The sequence below is a fragment of the Giraffa tippelskirchi genome, chromosome 5, assembly GCF_054371585.1.
Source record: "Giraffa tippelskirchi isolate mGirTip1 chromosome 5, T2T-mGirTip1v1.2.pri, whole genome shotgun sequence".
NCBI lineage: Eukaryota > Metazoa > Chordata > Mammalia > Artiodactyla > Giraffidae > Giraffa > Giraffa tippelskirchi.
Window position 1 is genome coordinate 138,377,164 of NC_137279.1, and position 19,484 is coordinate 138,396,647.

Genomic DNA, 19,484 nt, shown 5'->3' on the forward strand with positions numbered 1-19,484 from the left:
AGAGACAGAATACTCTCTAATATTTTCCCTATTAAACAATGTAATTAAGATCAATATTTAGAATTCAATTAAAACATAAGAAACAATAGCAATAACAAAATTGTAAGAAATACCTAGAGAGGTTAAATAAGAAAGATGAAAACAAGTAAATGAACTAAGAAAAGACAAAACACAACTCAGTAAGTTATAAATAAGAAAATAGAGCAACATAAATGAAGCTATTTTTTTATATTGTATGTTTTGTTTTTGATAACATCCATTAAAATTTTGAATATTTCAATAAACAGATCAAGGTTCTAGGAAAAAAATGTTTATTTAAGAGAAGTAAACTGCTTAAATACCAATTTCTTGATAATGTGTTCAGCTTCTATATCAAAGAAATATATACAAAAGGATCCCTGGTTCGGACAGATTCAGTGTTCTAAGAAATAGGTATTTCCCATATATTACTATCTATTCCAGGACATCAAATAAGATGAAAAACTACAAATTCACTTCAGAAGCTAGAAAAAATATTGCTGATCCTTGCCAAAGTAAACTTCAACCAAAGTAAGAAAAACCTTAGCAATCCTAAAGTAAAAATGCTTTAGTTGCCAAAATCCTTTAAAAATTTTGTACTGTAAATTAAACAATGGCTCAGGGGTAAAGAATCCATCTGTCAATGCAGAAGACACAGGTTTGATCCCTGGCTTGGGAAGATCCCTTGGAGAAGGGAATGGAAACTCACCCCCCAATTCTTGCCTGGGAAATTCCAAGGACAGAGGTGTTTGGTGTCTGACAGTCGTAAAAGAGTCGGGCACAACTTAGCAACTAAACAGCAACAACAACAACAAAAACTCTGACCATATAAGGACTATACCAAGAATGAAAAGCTCTTTTAATTTTCATGAAATATATTAATGGGCTTCCCTGGTGGCTCAGCTGGTAAAGAATCCTCTGCAATGTAGGAGACCTGCGTTCGATCTCTGGATTGGGAAGATGCCCTAGAGAAAGGAATGGTTATCCATTCCAGTATTCTGGCCTGAAGAATTCCATAGACTGTATAGTTCATGGGGTCATCACATAAATAAATAGAATAGCAGCACTTTAATAGCTTCTCATGCCAGGTCATGATCAGATAGCACTGAAAAATAAGAGCACTGACACATGAAGAAATGAATTTGGAAATACACAATGGCAGTACCTAGATAATCTTTTTTATGTGGTTATAGGATGAATTTTGAGTGCTTAGGCAACCCTTTCTCCCAGCTTCACCTCACCCTCAACCCAGAAAGCCCTAGTTCTATGCCCCTCTACACAACTAAGTTTTCACTCTGAAGAACTACATCCACTTAAGTTTCCACTCATTCTCATGTGTACACTTCACACTGCTTGTTTCTTCAGTAGAAAACCAAAGTGACAGCAACCTCTCCATGTCCATGGTATCATCATTGTCAATACTGGAGCCTGGGAAAACCCTTCTCCCTCATTGGAAAAATGATATTGGATAAAAGCTGTCACTCATTACTAATAGTTGCTTATCATGACACAAAATTTTCTTTACTTCTTTCTCTAACCTCTAGAAAATTGCAAATTACAAGAGAAATTCTAGTAAAATTAACAATAAGACCAAAGTTCTTAATGTTTTGTAAATGCAGTAAGTTTGGTAATATGACATGATGATTAGAAATAAAGACAAAAATCATTACTATTTTTAGATAAGTTGAAAACAGTTGGTCATTTGGGGTGGGGTGGCTCTGCATTGGCAAATATCCAAGGCCAATCTACCATGAATACCAGGGAAGACTGTATACCAGAGGCAACAGATATATTATTTAGAACTAATTATGAAACATACTGAATTAACTAGGACCAAAATCAATATATATGAAAGCCAAGAATTTTCTTATATAGTTCAAATAATCACTTGAAAAATGTAATAGGAAAAATTCAACAAAATTTTTAAATTTTTTATGGATAATCTCAGCTTAATATATATACACATATACACTTTTTACATAAGCAATTTTGCTGCACTGGTGGAGGCCAAAGCATGAATGAAGTGAAATCAAGAGAGAATTGGAAAAGAGTCATCAGAACAGCCACAATAGATATTACCCTAGGAATTCTGAAAGAAAAATGAGAGAGAAAAAAAGAAGACAGAGACAAAGAAAAAAAGAAGAAATAGGTACTAATTTGAAGGATGAGTAGTGTGAAAATTCTGTTCATTTTTTTAAGTTGCAAGGTATAACAGTATATTTATATGATACTAAGAAAGAAATGGAGAAAGAGATGGCAACCCACTCCAGTATTCTTGCCTGGAGAATCCTGTGGACAGGGGAGCCTGATGCACTGCTGTCCATGGGGTTGCACAGAGTTGGACACAACTGAAGCGACTTAGCACAAGAAAGAAATGGGCTTCCCAGGTGGCATTAGTGGTAAAGAACCTGCCTGCAAATGCAGGAGATATAAGAGATGCAAATTCAATACCTGGATGGGCAAGATCCCCTGGAGAAGGAAATGGCAACCCACTCCAGTATTCTTGCCTGGGAAATCCCATGGACAGAGGAGCCTGGAAGGCTACATAGCCCATGGGGTCACAAGTGTCAGACACAACTTAGAAACTAAGCCACGACCAGAAAGAAATAGTAGAGAGATAAAGAGAATAAGTTTATTTATGGTTGCTATTGAGAATACGAGCAATACATTATCAGGTAAACAGCTAGAGATGATTATCTCATAAGGATATCATTTTCAAATATTATTATTTAAATTTATTAACTAGATAATAATTTAATCTTTATACATGGTATTCTTCCAAAATTGTATCGATTTCTTATAGCCCATTAGAACTTTGCAACCTATATTTATAGAATTTGTGCTTAGTGGGTTAAAGCCTAGCAAACCCTGCATTGGCCAACACAGGCACAGTGGGAACAGATAGGAAAAAGTAAAGTGTGATTGCATGTAGGTTGATAAAACAGAAATTTTTAAAGGGAGTAATCGAGTTTATTTTGAGAGGACAATATAAATATTCCATAATAACAAAATAGAAAACAGTAGTCTTTCATGTACTCTTTTAAAAATGTCCCTCTGGGAGGGAAAATTCTACCCCTGGCTATAACTTCTAAAATATGATCCCAAAACCTAACATTTTACTTTGTGATCTTTTAAGAGGATAATCAGAGTTATGGGTAAATAATACTCAAACATATCTTTATCTTAGGTCAGCTAGCAAATTATTATTGACTTTCTACTATATTCTGTGACAGATATGCAAAATTATAAGACACAGTCTCTATCATCAAGAAAATTCAGCTGGGGAAATACTTAGTATGATTAATAGAAAAACTATGATATGGTAAAAATATCAGTTTTCATTAAAGGATTATACTAGGACTGGAATAATTTAAGCAACACTATGGTTTTTCCAGTGGTCATGTATGGATGTGAGAGCTGGACTATAAAGAAAGTTGAGCGTGGAAGAATTGACGCTTTTGAACTGTGGTGTTGGAGAAGACTCTTGAGAGTCCCTCGGACTGCAAGGAGATCCTACCAGTCCATCCTAAAGGAGATCAGTCCTGGGTGTTCATTGGAAGGACTGATGTTGAAGCTGAAACTCCAATACTTTTCGCCACCTAATGTGAAGAGCTGAATCATTTGAAAAGACCCTGATGCTGGGAAAGATTGAGGGCAGGAGAAGGGAACGACAGAGGATGAGATGGTTGGATGGCATCACCGACTCAATGGACACGGGTTTGGGTAAACTCCGGGAGTTGGTGATGGACAGGGAGGCCTGGTATGCTGCGGTTCATGGGGTCGCAAAGAGTCGGACACAACTGAGAGAATGAACTGAACTGAACTGATTCAAACACTTGTTTTACATATGTGTATTATGAATAATCTTCAGGTTTATTTTAGTGTCTTATGGTCCAAAAGGCTTGGCTTTTTCTGCCTAACTATGTCTAAGTTTTATGAAGGGAGTAGTTTTGGGGACATGAACTTGTTCTGTCTATTCTTTTTTGTTTGGTTTGGTTTTGGCTTTTTGCTTATTTTTGGTTTTTTCTGTTTTTTAGGGGGTGTTGAGTGCTTCGGGCACACCAAATAATTCATTTGCAATGAGCATATACTGAAGAACAGCTTATTCTCTAGACTGGAACCTGTATACACTGTTTGCTGGTTTTGTTGTTGTTAATAGTGTCTGCCTATAACCTGATTCCTGGGTAATTAGGGACTGAAAAGGTAATCGGAATTCAGGTGTGTTGAAGCTCACAATTGGGATTTGTGCTTAAAAGCCTTGGAAACTCAGAGAGAATCCCCCTCTGCATCCTTTAAAATGGTCCCAGAGTCTAATCACCAACTCGAGAGAGAGGACATTGCAGCTCCACTGAGTCTAGCAGTTGTAGAGAAAACCCCTAGAACACCCCTCACAGCTCTAAGTAAATAAAGTTGCTTTCACTGTCATTTGGGTCTGAAACCCACCCAAATGTGACTGAAATTGAAGTGTCATTTGCATGTCCTAAATGTACAATGCTAAACTTCATCCCCGAATACCAATCTACTGTTTATTTACCAGTTAATTTAATTTAGCCATGTTAAACAGCCTATGTTTTTTCCCCATCATTATAATCTAAGGTTAAAGTAACTTAGTAATATTTGAAAATGGAAAATAAAATGTAATGGGGCACCTCCATGAAATCTGTGGTTTCAGCCAAAATGGTCCTAGAGTATTCAATTAGGTAGACAAACTATACAAAATCCCGTAGAAACATGCATCTATTGAGCGCTTAATTATTAGATGATCAGGATCAATAAGTCTTAGTTTTCCTGCCATTATAAATGGCCCCTTAGACATTTTCCTAAGATAAGTAGAATAGTCAGTATATTCACCAATAACCCAGTTATCTACTGGCTCATTTAACTCCCCTGTACTTTTTGTCCTTGTCTCCGCAAAGGACAAAGGGAAATAGTATTTGGCCAAGCCCTGATAAATCAATAACTTAATGCAGTTAGTTACACTTACTTAGTGCAGTTAATATTAAGAGCTTGTAAGAGTTTCCTTGTATTTACTTCTTTATTCCCACATCAGCCGTTACAGAACATTCTCATTTTCCACATGAAAGCCACAGGAGCCATTTCACAGCTCAGACCCAACAGACTGAACACCAAAAGATTAAGTGGCTAAGCTGCCTAGCATTGCTTGTTTAGCTTTGCCCACAGGATTTGAATTTGCACTACACTGTTGAACATCCTAAAATAATTTAACCACATCCCAAACACTGCATAAAGAAAATCTGTTCCATTTCTCGCCTTTTTAGATTGCACGTCCAGAGCAATTTCTCCAAATTAAATGCTATTTGGTTTGCGTTAGAATAATCAGGACAACTGCAAACATTAATAAGTCTGCAATAATAGCAAAGTTATTTTCTTTTCCAAATAGCCCTAGACATACCTAAGATAGATTTTTCCTCCCCCTTTCCTTTTCCATTTTTTTTTTCTAAGAGATGCTTCTACATGATCTGGTTGAGTGCTATGATTCGCACTCTGGTTTTATGATGAAATGAAACTTAATATAAAGCCAGGTGAAAAGGAAAGAGAAGGAGGCAGCTTGCTGAAACAAGTTCACCATTTGCAGGTTTGACCAGGGTCATACCAAGCATCTATGCATGCATTCTCTCATTCATTGATGTATTTAACAAGCATTTACGGATAGTCCATATTGTGTCAGGGAGAGTATTAGAGGCTATACATAACAAGACAATGAGGGAGAGGCGTGTCCCTTTTCATTAAGGAACTCAAGGTTAGTGTGTAGAAGACAAGAACTTATTAGATCATTACCAAGGAACACTAGATTAAAGAGATGCTGGGCTTCCCAGGGGGCTCAGTGGGTAAAGAACCTGCCTGCCAATGCAGGAGACACGGGAAATATGGGTTCAATCCCCGGGTCAGGAAGAATTTCTAGAATAGGAAATGGCAACCCACTCCAGTATTCTTGCCTGAAAAATCCCATGGACTGAGGAGCCTGGTGTGATACAGTCCATGGGGTCGCAACAGTTGGACACAGCTGAGCACACACACGCACACAAGGAATGCTGCAAAGTCACACTAAACAGATGCTTCTAAAGACAGTTGTATTCAGAGCGGCAAGCACTACTGCATTTTATTTGAGACTGTGTTGTCTATTTCAGGCCCACTGCAACATTATCTTGGTGACTTGCTTTAGTATACAAAGGTGTAGGAACTAAGGCACAGAGCAGTTATCTTACTTAACCCAGGACAGAACTAGAAATCTGCAATTAATTTGTGAATCTGATAACTTTTAGACAATTATAACTTTCACTAGATATAATGCATTTAAAGAGTTTTGACTATAGCAGTTTTATCAGTAAAAGATGGACATGATATGATAATTCAGTCATATACTCTAACATAGATTGAAGGAAGTCTTAAAAATGGGAAAGGCAGCTATTAATAACACCAACAATTAGCCTCTGAGGGAGAAATCTAGAACAAGATTGTATTCTAAGAAGCTATTCATACCTTTTTAAGGTAACTTCAAATCCAGAAACATCATTTCTGAGATATCACAAATGTTACAAATCTTCAAAACAAGATTGCATGGTTTACATCCCACTTTTCAAGAAATAGCACAATCTTGTTAGAATGTCTACATTTTTGTCTTTATGTTTCACACATTTCAACTCTATTTAAAAGATATAATAAAAATTGCTAACTTTTCTTTTTACATCTTTGCATTTCCATTCCTCTGTAAAGTCCCCTACAAGAAGCAAATGCTTTGAAATATTTAACATGGCATCATGATATTTAAATCCACCTCTACCTTTCTAAATAGCTTCCCAGGCAAAAACTAATATTCTTTCCCAGCTGCTTATGTGTTAGAGTGGCTTCCAGTGAATTCATCAATCTCCTACTTGAACCACATGGATATTGTTCTAACTCACACATCAAGATTTCTTTTCAAAGTTAATGATTTTGATTTCTAACATCACAGCAGTTCTTTTGTTTCTGCTGTGCTGCTTTGATATTGGCAGGAATCAGTTCAAAAGAATGCAATGAAGCCTTCATTATGGGACTATGATACTCATAGACTCTGGGAAGGCAGCCAGGGGAATCAGTTGGTGAAACATTCAGTCAAAGGTGTACCACCCTCTTTTACATTCTCACATGCCAAAGCAGACTGCTGAGGCTTCGAACTAAAGATCCTTGTGCTAGTCTTTGTGGTGCTCAACTTCTCTATTTCCTCAGACCTGAATACCTGTTTTTAATACATTGCTTTCAGCATGATATATGATGACGTTCTGAGATTTCACTCCAAGGCACTGGGAGGTTTCTTTTACATCTGTGCAGTTCTTAATCATGGAAAAGTACTGAGAAGGAGCTGCAAGGCAGGCCATGTGATAAAAATTGTCAGAATACCTATACCTTGCCAGAGGACACTTGGCCTAGAGATGTTCTTTGCCTAAGTCTAAGCAGGGCAGGCAGTTCATTCTCTTGGGATGTGAAATGCTGTTTTTTTTTTCCTTGTTATTAGAACATAATAATATCCAAGCTAAAATGAACAAGGACTGTGTGAAAGAAAAAGTACCAACTCCTCTGGCTCCAGTGTTTATCTGTCAATTCACTGTTCCACATCCAGATTGTGAACAGTGATGGGGGCAAGAAGAAGGAGAAAAGAAGAGGCAAAGTGTTTCACCCAGACATTGCTTGAATTGGCTAATAAAATCTGCTAAGCTTTCGAAAATCCCTATCAAAAATCAGGCAATTAATTTTATATCCATATCTAATCAAGAGCAGCCAGCATGAGTTTTTCAGAGCAAAGACAGAGAGAATAATTTGGTAACACTATTTGGTTAATCATAATTTCATATAAATCTTTACAAATTTTAGAGAATCATGGATTGCCACATGAAAACTGCACAGTTAAAAAAAATGTTTATCAATCTAACATAAAATACTAATGTAAAATACTAGAATTTATAAAATTATTTGCTAATATTATACTCCTACATACTAGTAATGCCTTGTGCATGTTTTAATATACATATTTTTAAGATTTCCCTCAAAAGATTGGTGTTTAATAAAGGATCTGTAAAAACTGGGGTAGAATTTAAGGTCATCAGAATTTTAGAGTCGTCAAGAGATTTGAAGTAATTTAATACAATAATTTCACTCCAAAAAATGGGAAACTGAGACTAGAAAGAAGAAACATTTTGTTCAAGATCATAAAGCTAACTATCAGAGACAGGCCCATTCTCATTGCCAGGACTTACAAGACACTGATCTTCTTCCAAAGAACAGCATAGCTGGCAGGACTTTCCATGTGAAATTCAGTTCTTGTGATTTTCCCTGTAAGGTATTGAAAATAGCATTACTATTTTAACTGAATGTGTAATTACTGCACAAAACGAAATTTAATAACTATACATAGTCATACAGCCATTCTATTTTCTCTCTCTTTAGTTGCTATGCTGTGTCTGACTCTTGCGACACCATGGATTGTAGCCAGGTTCCTCTGTCCATGGAATTCTCCAGGCAAGAACACTAGAGTAGGTTGCCATTTCCTTTTCCAGGGGATCTTCCCGACCCAGGGATTGAACCCAAGTTTCCTGCACTGCAGGCAGTTTCTTTCCCAACTGAGCCATGAGGGAAGCCCAACTATTCAATTGCTATATATCAAATACAATGTTATATATTTAATAAAGTGTTCCATTCAATAGGTTAAAGAAAACTGTATAGTTACAAAAAAATAGTTGAATTTGTACAAGATACTTAATGATTTCCAGTTTAATATTTTCTTTAAGAAAGTAAGCACAAGTAATTAATTTGAAGAAGCATGGTATTCCACAAATGAATTAAAATGCATTTGAAATGTTAAAGTATTATTTATTCACTTCTTCCCTTGTCAAAAAGATCTTTCCAAATGTTCAGTTACAATTCTTTCAACAGTGAGTATAAATAGTAGAGACTCTTTTTTTTTTCAGCTTTTTCTTTTCTTTTTTTTATTGTGGTTGACTGAACACTGGATTGACATGCTTAGTGGTCACACAGACATCAATTGAGATAGTGATATAACAATAGCAAACACGTTTTCTTAGAAAAACCTTAAAGAGTAAATTTTTTTAATTTTAAAAAAATTTTTTAAAGAGTACATAATATACTGAAAAAAAATTTAAAAGCTCTTTAAATATTTTAATAAACATACTGAATTATAGACAGAAATATGTAAAACAGGAAATAGAACAAGTGTGCTTTCAGATGGCATTTTAAAAAGATGAAATAAAAAGTGGGAAAATTGATTTGTATTCTCTATATAAGAGTTAATTTTAAAATAAAATTTTAAGTTTAAATGTAGAGTTCAAAATGAAGATGAGATAGTAAATGAGCCAGAAGGACAGAATGAGCCCAATGAAGATTATTTTATGTTTAATTTAGAAGATTAAGTGAAAAATATTTAATATGTGAAGGAAAACATTTGCCTTAACAATGAAGTCTATCAGTAAGCAGAGGAAGTGATGGGCAGTATAATGAGATAGCTCATTTTAATTAAAATTTCAAAATATAAGTTAATTAAAGTCTATACAGACCAAATAAAAAACCCCAACAAAACAAAAAATGGATGATAAGCCAAGATAAGATGAGGGAAATAAGAAGGAATACTAATTATTGAGAAATATCAGTTCACTGAAATTTTTGTTGACTAATTGCCCAGGACAGTACTACAGCTAAAGAATTAGAGTTATCAGATACCTGCCAATGCTGAGGTCCTTAATGCTCTATTTCTTAGCAATATCAGAAAAGTCATATAGCGCCATGCACAAGAGGCTTAACAGTAATTTGCAGTATATATAAAAAACCCACAAATTAAATTGTATTTTCTATTGTTTTACTTTTATTCTTCAAATCAATAGGGTAGAAAAAGGTTCTTACTGCTCTACTCTTACAGTTTAAAACATTTTCCTAAAGAGCAAATAATTCACATAAAACAACTAAAACAAACCAGTGGGTTTGACAAATCACTTGTTTAACAAATTTGTAGAAAAGAGAAAAATTCTTTATTAAGCATGTATGCAGTTCTGAAATATAGTCATACATTTTCTTGAAAGATCTCTATTGAATGGAACAGTGTCATTAGATAAATACTTTCTGTTGTTGCTTTCAATTTTTTTCAAAGGTAATTTAGGTTTTCTATATTTCTCACTAACGATACTTCTGTAGGATTTTCAGGTTGTTGTATTTAGCTTTTGCAACACTCAGATAAAAATTGAGTATTTACCTCATGACAAAAAACATTTCAAATTTTATATTTGCTATCTAGTCAATCAGCTTGACAGCTCCATTCTCACAGTTGGTGTTCTCTCTCGCTCTTTCTTCTTTTTGATTGACTCGGCATAATAACCGCTGACACAATAGCCACTGACCAAAGGAAATGGTTCTTTTCCAGAGTTATTGTTTTGAATTCTACTCACAGTTAACTGTGTCTCACTGAACCCTTCCAATGTAAACAAAATATCTGGATTACTTTCAAAGTAATAATCCCCAAAGGCAAAATTTAATATTAAGTTCAACTTTTTTTTTTTTTGCAACTCAGCAGAAAGACCTACAAAATATTTAATGTTTGGCAAAATGACCAAGATCGATTTTTATTGTTGCATGAGGTCAGCCACTATCTTATCTAGTAAGCAGACTGTCTAGTTTTTGTTATTTTTTGTAAAGCACATTCTATGAGAGGCAGATGCCACATCAGCTGTTCATGATCAATTCTTACGTAAATATGAGAATGACAAATCCCCCCAACCAATTTGGGGAGGAGTTACCTCAAACTCAGTGATTCATCTTCAACTAACCTTGTGGTAATTAAAGAAAAATTCTATCATGCAGGATCCATGCTGCTTCAGTCATCAACTAAGCAAATTAATAATAGTCAGCTATTAAATACTTCCCTGAATTACTTAGAATATGTTATAAGAAGATGATTAAAGACCCCAAGTTTTAGACAATTTTTGTCATCCTGTTCATTATCAAGATAGAATATCTATCTAAATAAGAAATATAAGTAGGTAAGGCATTCTGATTTTGATTGTCACTGGTCTTTAAAGGAATTTGTATCAGTTGATTCCTTTTAGGACTATTTTCTCCTACAAAATTATTGGCAACTTATGCATAGAAAGTAGTCTGGAATTTATCAGCTTCAAATGACTGATTCTTAGGACATATTTCCAGACTCAAAGGTGATGGTTAATAGTCCTAGAATATTATTTTTTCTAATGCATTACAGCTACAGTTTCTATGTTTTGCAATCCGGAAATAAGATGTCTAAAGTTATTTAAACACTATGTCTACTCTTGGACAAAATAAAGGCAAGTTTCTGGATAATACAAGAAACAAAACTGTGAACTGAATGAAATGAGTCTAACATTCAATATAAATGCAAGAAATAAGATATAGTCACTGTAATCATGGTCATTGTTTTATTTCTAACTTATTCCTGAAATATTGGCATGGAAGTTTGAACTAGCTCACTGTGTGTGCCTGAGTCATCACAGTGTTTTTGCAGACCAGTGGTAGAGATCACATTTGTCTACCCAGCAGATTTTTCCTTCTTACAATTCTGTTACTTTTGCTTATTTTTTTAATGGCTTTTAATTTTCATTTAATGAAATCATAAGCTTTGGCATCAAACAAACCTGAGAGTTATGGCTAGTTTGACCTTGGTCATGTTCACTTTTGTCAGTCTCTTCAACTGTAAATGGTGAAATTAAATGGATCAACACACACATACACACATATTTAGCAGAGTGCCCACCATATTCAGTAAATTAGTTACAAGAAATTTATTAATTTATTATTAAATTTATAAGATAATTGTAAGGGTATAATTAAGTAAATACAACACTATCATGCATTCATTCATTTACTATTTCATAAACACCTGTCCTTTCTGATACTGTGCTAGCCTTTGTTAAACAGGGATCCAGTAAACTAAGACACTAGATTTTTTTTTTTTTTTTAAAAAGCATAAGATCTATCCAGGTGAAACGTATGTGAATAATTCACAATAAGGCAATGTAATAAGTATGATAGTAGAAAAATGACTAAAGGAGCAAGGAAATACTGTGGAGGAAATGATGTATCTCTCCTTTTTGGCATATTCAAAGGAGGTTCTATAGAAGAGATAGCTCTTGAATTTGACCTTGAGAAATGAATAGGAATGCGCCATTTCAGCAGGGGAAGGGGAATTTCCAACCAAGAGAATGAGCAATGTTTCAAAGGTGTTCAAATACACATTGTACCTGGAAGGTAAATTAGACATTGTTAGAGGATCCAATGACCTCAGCTTTTCTAAAGAAATCATCTTTTCTGATACTATTGATAACAATAGTTAGTAATAGAAATACTATTATAAGTACACAATTCAGTTACTTTTGATATCTTTATCCATTAGTTCTATGATCAGTCACTTTCAAGTGTGTCTACATTTGTTTTCAATAATGGATTTTAAAGTATGTTATTTCTATCCATTTCCTCTACTCATGCATAAGTTAAGATGACTATCTTCTACGCACTCCAAACTCCATTCATCCCCCTTATAAAAAACGTCAGCATTTTTAGAGGAGCTCATATCCACATTGTTTTGTTGAATAAAAAAATAAATCCAAACATTTTAGTATTTGATTTTGAGTTGCTATCAGCCTTCACAGGCCTATTGTCCCTCTCTTCTTTCTCAGTATTCTAATCAACTTTTCATTGTCTCTAAGTATTGAGCCAAACAGTATTCAAACAGTATTAATGGGAAGGTTAAGATTGTGAATTCTGAATCTTGATTTTCTAGGTCTGTACTTTGTGTTCTACTCCATAACTATGTGACTTTAGCCTTAGCTTCAGTGTCCTCATCTGTAAAATGGCAATAGCACTAACACTTCTCTCCTAAGATTAAATGAGTCAAGAATAGGTGTGAAAATGCATGCACAGTGTTTACACAGTGTCTGGCACATGACCAACATCCAGTAGGTTTTTAGCTAATATTACAATTTCCTCTTAAAAGAATAAATGTCCTATTTTAGATCATCATTTCAAATTATTTTTAAATGAACTATGATGATTTTTAATGATGCATGAATACATGCTTTTTCTAAAAGAGTCAAGCAATAGCTAACTATATGTATGAAATGTAACTGGAACTCTCCCCTTAATCCCCACCATTTGTATTCCACAACTCAGAGGTAAATTCTGATGACAGCTTAACAGGTATAATTCTGGTTGTTTATCTCTATGTTTGTTTCTTTGAATATAAACCCCATGAATTATCCTGGAATGTAATTGTTTTTACCTATGATATAGCATAGGTAACTTTCTATAACAATACATATAAAATTCATTTATTTACCAAATATTTTCTAAACAGTTACAATGCACCAAGCCTTTTCCTACTTGCTGGAATTATATCCTGAGGGAGAAAAGAAAAAAAACCCTGCCCTACTGAAGCTTATATTCTCTTTGACATACAGCATACTCATTTCTAGTAACTACAATATATCATAGAGTATGAATCTCAAATAAGTTCTTGTATCACTCTTCTATTGAAGGAACTATAGATGGTCTTCAGTTTTTGCTACTATATTACCTCTGACAACCTTTATACAGATTGACTGCCTAATTTCTTCTTGAAATTTTATGGCTCCAGGTTACATTTAAGTCTTTAATCCATTTTGAGTTTATATTAGTATATGGTGTGAGAAAGCAGCCCAATTTGATTTTTTGCTTATAGCTCTCAGATTTTCCCAATACAATTTATTGAAGAGATTGTCTTTTTCTCATTGTATATTCTTGCCTCCTTAATTATAGATAATTGCTCATAGAAGTGTGGATTCGTTCCTGGGTACTTAACTCTTTTCATTGATCTATAAGTCTGTTTTTGTGCCATAGTGTTTTGATTATTATAACTTTGTAGTATAGTTCAAAATCAGATAGCATGAGACCTCCAGTTTTGTTGTTCTTTCTAAAAACTATTTTGACTATTCAGGATCTTTGTATTTCCATAAAAATTTTAGAGCCATTTGTTATAGTTCTGTGAAAAATGCCATTAGTCTTTTGATAGGGATTACATTGAATCTGTAGATTGCTTTGAGTAATTTGGTCATTTTAACAATATTAATCTTTACAGTGAACACAATGCATCTTTTATTTCATCAAAGTCTTACAAATTTCCTTTTACAGGTCTTTTACCTCCTTCAGAATACTTATTCCTAGGTATTTTATTCTTTTTCTTGTGATTCTAAATGGGATTGTTTTAAAAAAATTCTCTTTCTCATTGATAGTATACAGAAATGCAACAGATTTTTGTATATTAATTTTATATCCTACAATTTCCTTGAATTTATTGTTGAGTTCTAGTAATTTTTGGAGCTGGTCTTAAGATTTTCTATGCATAGAATCATGTCATATGAGGTTTCTGATTTGAATATCATTGAAAAGTGAGTTTTAGGAAAAAGAACTAACAGAAGTGAGACAAAAGAAGAGAGGTGGAATAGAAACAAGTTGTGTGTGTGATAACACAGACACAAAGATAAGAGTGAGTTTAAAGAAAAATATATTAATACTGTTAAATACTGCTGAGAGATCAATCATGGTGATAATAGGAAATGCTGTTGATTTTATTATATGGCAAGGGGTTCTCTTACTTCCTCAACTGAAGTGACTTATCCTGTCTTCCCTCTCAGGCAACTTTTTCAATTCTCCTAATATCTTATTATGTAATCCAGCCACACTCCCAAATCGCTTTCTAAAAATCATTTCTGTTTCCAGGATAAGTGTTCAGCTCTTCCTAGTGCAGCCATTCAAACATTTAATTGACTGTCTATTATGAGTCAATCCATAGTGTCTGGTTTTGTTTATTTTTCCTAATTCAATTCATAATACTCTAACCAATCTCCCACTCACCTCTACTTTCATTATACCCATATGGCAAAATCTCAAACCTGGATTAATGCAAGTATCCATTTTTCCGTGCTATTCTGAGCCAGCTGAGTACTTCTGGAGAAAGCCACAGAACAGGGGAGACTGTTTCAACAAAATGGTCTCAACTATCAGTTTCATCTGGACCCTCAATAATACCTGTCAGTTTTACTATGTTTCTTTAAATAGTCCAATTCCTTACTTTCCACAACAGCACAGAGTAAGGACACACAAAAAGTCGGTGAATAAAAGGTTTTCAGTGCTTCTGTATTTTTGTAAAATCATCACTGACTAGTGTTTTTTTTTTTCATTTTTAAACTATGATTCTGACTTTTACTTCATTTCCATTGGACAAGAGTCACTCTGAAGCTTGCTAATAAGCCTAAAAACCTCTCTGTACCTACAGTCATCTTTCCTCATTCCCTTTACTTTCAACATATTGTGTCTTCCAATCTAAGGCCAGGGTCATTGCATAAACTTTGGATTCCATTTATTCTATCCTCCTAAAACTGCATTGTATGATTTTCCTTTTACTCTTTGTACTTTCAACTTTGACCCCTCTCCTTACTATTTCAGAAGTATTCAATATCAACTATCTTAAACCCTATGGTAGATGCTGTGACTAATCACTCTGATTGCTGCCTTCTGAATTTAGGCATTTATTCTGTTAGTTGCCAGAAGTACTTACTGCTGATAGCTCACAGCTGAGTCCCTCCCCAGGCATTGCCATAAGCAGTATATAAAAACAATCTCATCTCCTGTAGATGGATGAGTAGAAAAGCTGAGGATTAGTGCCAGAGCTTAATTATAAGAGTAGTTGAGCTCTAGAGAAGGTTGAATTTTGACTTCAACAAGACTGTTATGCCAAAGTCAGGATCCTGATTAAGAAAGTGTGGAACTTGACATTTTGACAAGGGAACATCTGGATCAATGCACTCAAATATTTTAATCCTCATACTCTGCTGAACCATCGGGGCCTTCAGAAATGACCTATTTCTTCCTCTTAAAGGCTAGCAGTACCAATCAATTGAGGACAAGTCAAAGGCCTCTGTCTTGCAAGACAACTTTCATATCTCTCAGAATTTACTCTCCCCTAACTTTCTAGTCACTAAACTAATAAAGTCAAGGTGCAGTAAACCTCATGCAGATGTGACACAGATATAGAGGAAGGAAAGAAAAGAAGCTATATCCACATAAAGGCTACAGAACCTAGCCAAGTCATACCTGCAGGGCTAGGGAGGTACGTGTGCTTTAAATCAGGTGGGTTCTGGTTCCAGGGAGGAGCCGGTAGAACATAAAGTTGGATGATAGTTGATTAATATGGAAGAGCTTTCACTTGACACAGGAAATTATACCTTGGTAAAAGACCTAGGAGATGGTATAAAAACCTTGTTGGAATGCTCTTGAAAAGTGGGCAAAAAAGATGACCAATACGAAGTGAAGTGAAAGTGCAGAAATTAGCATGAAAAATACTGGAAGACATAGCCAAAAGGCTCAGAGCAGTCAGTATGGTAAGAGAGTTATATATATAAGGCTGGAAATACTACCAGTCAACTATGTTCCACAGAGATTTCAGAGGATACTCCATTTATCAAATTATTAAGGAATGTTCCAGGAATCTTATTGGTAGCTGTCCTCTCTAGATGAGGACTGATGATAAGACATGCTATTACAGAACAGGGATTCATGATAATAATGGGAATGAGAGGATCCAAATAGTAATGATAGAGGACTGGAGAGAATGTTTACTTCCCCAGTGGCTCAGTGGTAATGAATCCACTTGAGATGCAGAAGCCACAGAGGCAAGGGTTTGATCCCTGGGTTGGGAAGATCCTCTGGAGGAGGGCATGACAACCCACTCCTGTATTCTTGCCTGGAGAATTCCCATGGACAGAGGAGCCTGGCAGGCTACAGTCCATGGGGTTGTACAGAGTCAGACATGACTGAAGACATACGTGGAGAGAGTGCTTAACTGACAGAGCAAGATGGGTGCATTTATCTTAATGAGCAGCAGCTTGCAGTGGCAGTGGTGGGGGACAGTGCTGACTCACAGAGAGCTGTGGAGATGGTATATGCAAGGATCACAGCAAAGGTATTCTCAGTCTAAATAATCAAAAGCAGCCAAGAATGAACGGCCAAGAGGCTGAAAGAACTGCTGTAATACAAATTAATGATCCCTTGCTTAGCTTCCAGACTTGCCAGTTTTCAGGTCCAGCACCCATTTAATTAAAGAGAGGCTGGTTCACAGGGAAGAAATATCCAGTAGTTACAACCAAATGTTTATGGTGACTTTAAGCAAATTACAAAATATTTCTCTTTTTTTTTCTTTTATAAAATTGGGGCAATAACGGTGTCTTCTCATTGGTAATCTTATGTGGATTAAATGAAGCAATACAGGTGGCCTTTCATAAAGGTCCAAAACATATTGGATATTACTTTTGTTGTAAAAGTAGTGGTATTAAGCAATTATTTGTCTTATTTATACAGAACAATTATAAATTTAATATTTGCCATTCATGACATATAGGAATAGTCTTTATAAAAATGTCAGTGCTCTCTCATACATACTTGGTACAGTAAAATTCAGTGACCACCTTTCTGGTTGTTTCATCTCTTCCTTGGGTTCTTCTGCACAATCCATCTTTTATCTAATTTCTTTCAACTTTTGAACTGTGCTGCTTGATCTTTCAATTCTTGATCTGTAAAGAAGAATATATTTTTAATAATTCACCCTAAGAATCAGATCATGTCTATCACTCAACCTCTTTCTGATGCCACCAACATAAAGCTTCTGGATTTCGTTTTATCATAAATATTTCAATAAATCCATAGGGTAGCTTTGGAGATTTATTTTTGAAAAAAAGAACTTTTTAGACATTTAAAAAAAGCTCCTACTAAAGGAGCTCCTTTTAAAATTTAATAATTGGGTCAAAGTTAATCCTTTATTTTACAAATTGTGACTACTTGTATCCTATACTAGTAATTTTTTCATATTTTTCCTTAAATATAATTATTTTAAAAAGCATATCAATAATTTATAGAAGTTGTAGCTTTTGAAAGTGAAAGAAGAAAATCAAAAGAAAAAAAAAGATAACCCTGTATAACTTGTCTTTTGCAGGTTCTGAGAGTAGTTCTACTTGGCAAGAGAGGAAACAGCAACCAGAGTCTTCTGTCAGAGGCAGAAACTAAAGTCATGCAGCTTTAATTTAAATTATTGATAAGGTTAAAATCTGCATACTTGTGCTGTCACTTCAGTCATGTCCGAGGTGATCCTAAGGACTGTGTAATCCTAAGGACTGTAACATGCTAGGCTCTTCTGTCCACAGAATTCTCCCAAAAAGAATACCAGAGTGAGTTGCCATGCCCTCCTCCAGGGGATCTTCCCAACCCAACATTGCAAGATAAGTACTCTCATTTGATAGCAAGAGGTTCAAAATATTGATAGCTATAAAACAACATAAAACAAAAAAACAAACAGAGAAAGCTGCCCAAGTTCCCATGGCCAGTATGTCACAGAGCTCGAATTCAATCCTAAAACTTGCAGACACTAAGTTCAAGATCTTGTCTTCAGGCCTATTGCTTGCCACAAGTTTCTCCAGTCTCTTGCCCTTCTTAATCTAGTACTGATCCAGCTCAAGGTCAGAGAGGACCACCAGGCTTTCTTGGATGCAAATGAATATAACCAAGCCCAACCTAAAAGCACTCAAAGGGGCTTGGGACAGATAGACAGGAAGGAAGTAATAGGAAAAATGGGAAATGCAACTCTTGCCAAATGCCAGTCATATAAATTGTTGACGTTGGTGCTTTAGTTGCTAAGTCATGTCCAACTCTTGCGACCCCATGGACTGTAGCCTCCCAGGTTCCTCTGTCCATGGGATTTTCCAGGCAAGAAGACTGGAGTAGGTTGCCTTCCCTTCTCTTACCTAACTTGGTATTTATCCCTCATGCTGCAGAGCTAAGTTACTGTTACCATAGGAAGAAAAGGTCACACTAAGTTTAATTACCACACTAGTAAGTCATTTCACTTTAGAAACAGTTGCTGAGCTCAAAATACACGAGCAAAGGAGACCCTCCACTAGATAAAGTCTACAAGTATGAAAATGTTTGATCATTTCACCCGAAGACATTAGAATCTAAATGGGAAAATTATAAGCATATCCTTAACCCTGATAAAAGGAAAACTCCAACAATGGACTGTCATTCATTGGAGTTGGAAGACCTTGTGGGAGAGTTAGGCATGTGGGCTAAATCTTGACAGGAATACCTTTCCTCTTACAGATGGGAAAAAGAGAAAAGGGTAAGTAAGCAAAAAGAAAAACATGCAACTGAGAGACCTAGGGCATGGAACAGAATGATGAACCATCCAGTGGGGTGAGACATTAGTAATGATAATGTTCAAATGAAAATTAAAGCTGGATCAAGTAGAATCCCTCTCCTTAAGTATTTCTATACCATACTTAAGAATTTAAATTTTATTTTGAAAATGGGAGTCACCATCAAATGTGAGTTTTGTTTGGTGTGGCCAGAGGAGT

The 19,484-nt window shown here is 35.2% G+C and overlaps 1 long non-coding RNA gene across 1 annotated transcript in view; it reads right to left on the reverse strand.

Annotated features, from left to right (window-relative positions):
- LOC145507949 (uncharacterized) overlaps positions 1 to 19,484 on the reverse strand; it is a 489,168-nt gene that overhangs the window by 49,093 nt on the left and 420,591 nt on the right. Inside the window, exons 2-3 of the long non-coding RNA XR_014055252.1 lie at positions 17,521 to 17,651; positions 8,271 to 8,346 (exon numbers count right to left, since the gene is read on the reverse strand). This is a non-coding gene — a long non-coding RNA (uncharacterized LOC145507949). The remainder of the gene's footprint in view (positions 1 to 8,270; positions 8,347 to 17,520; positions 17,652 to 19,484) is intronic.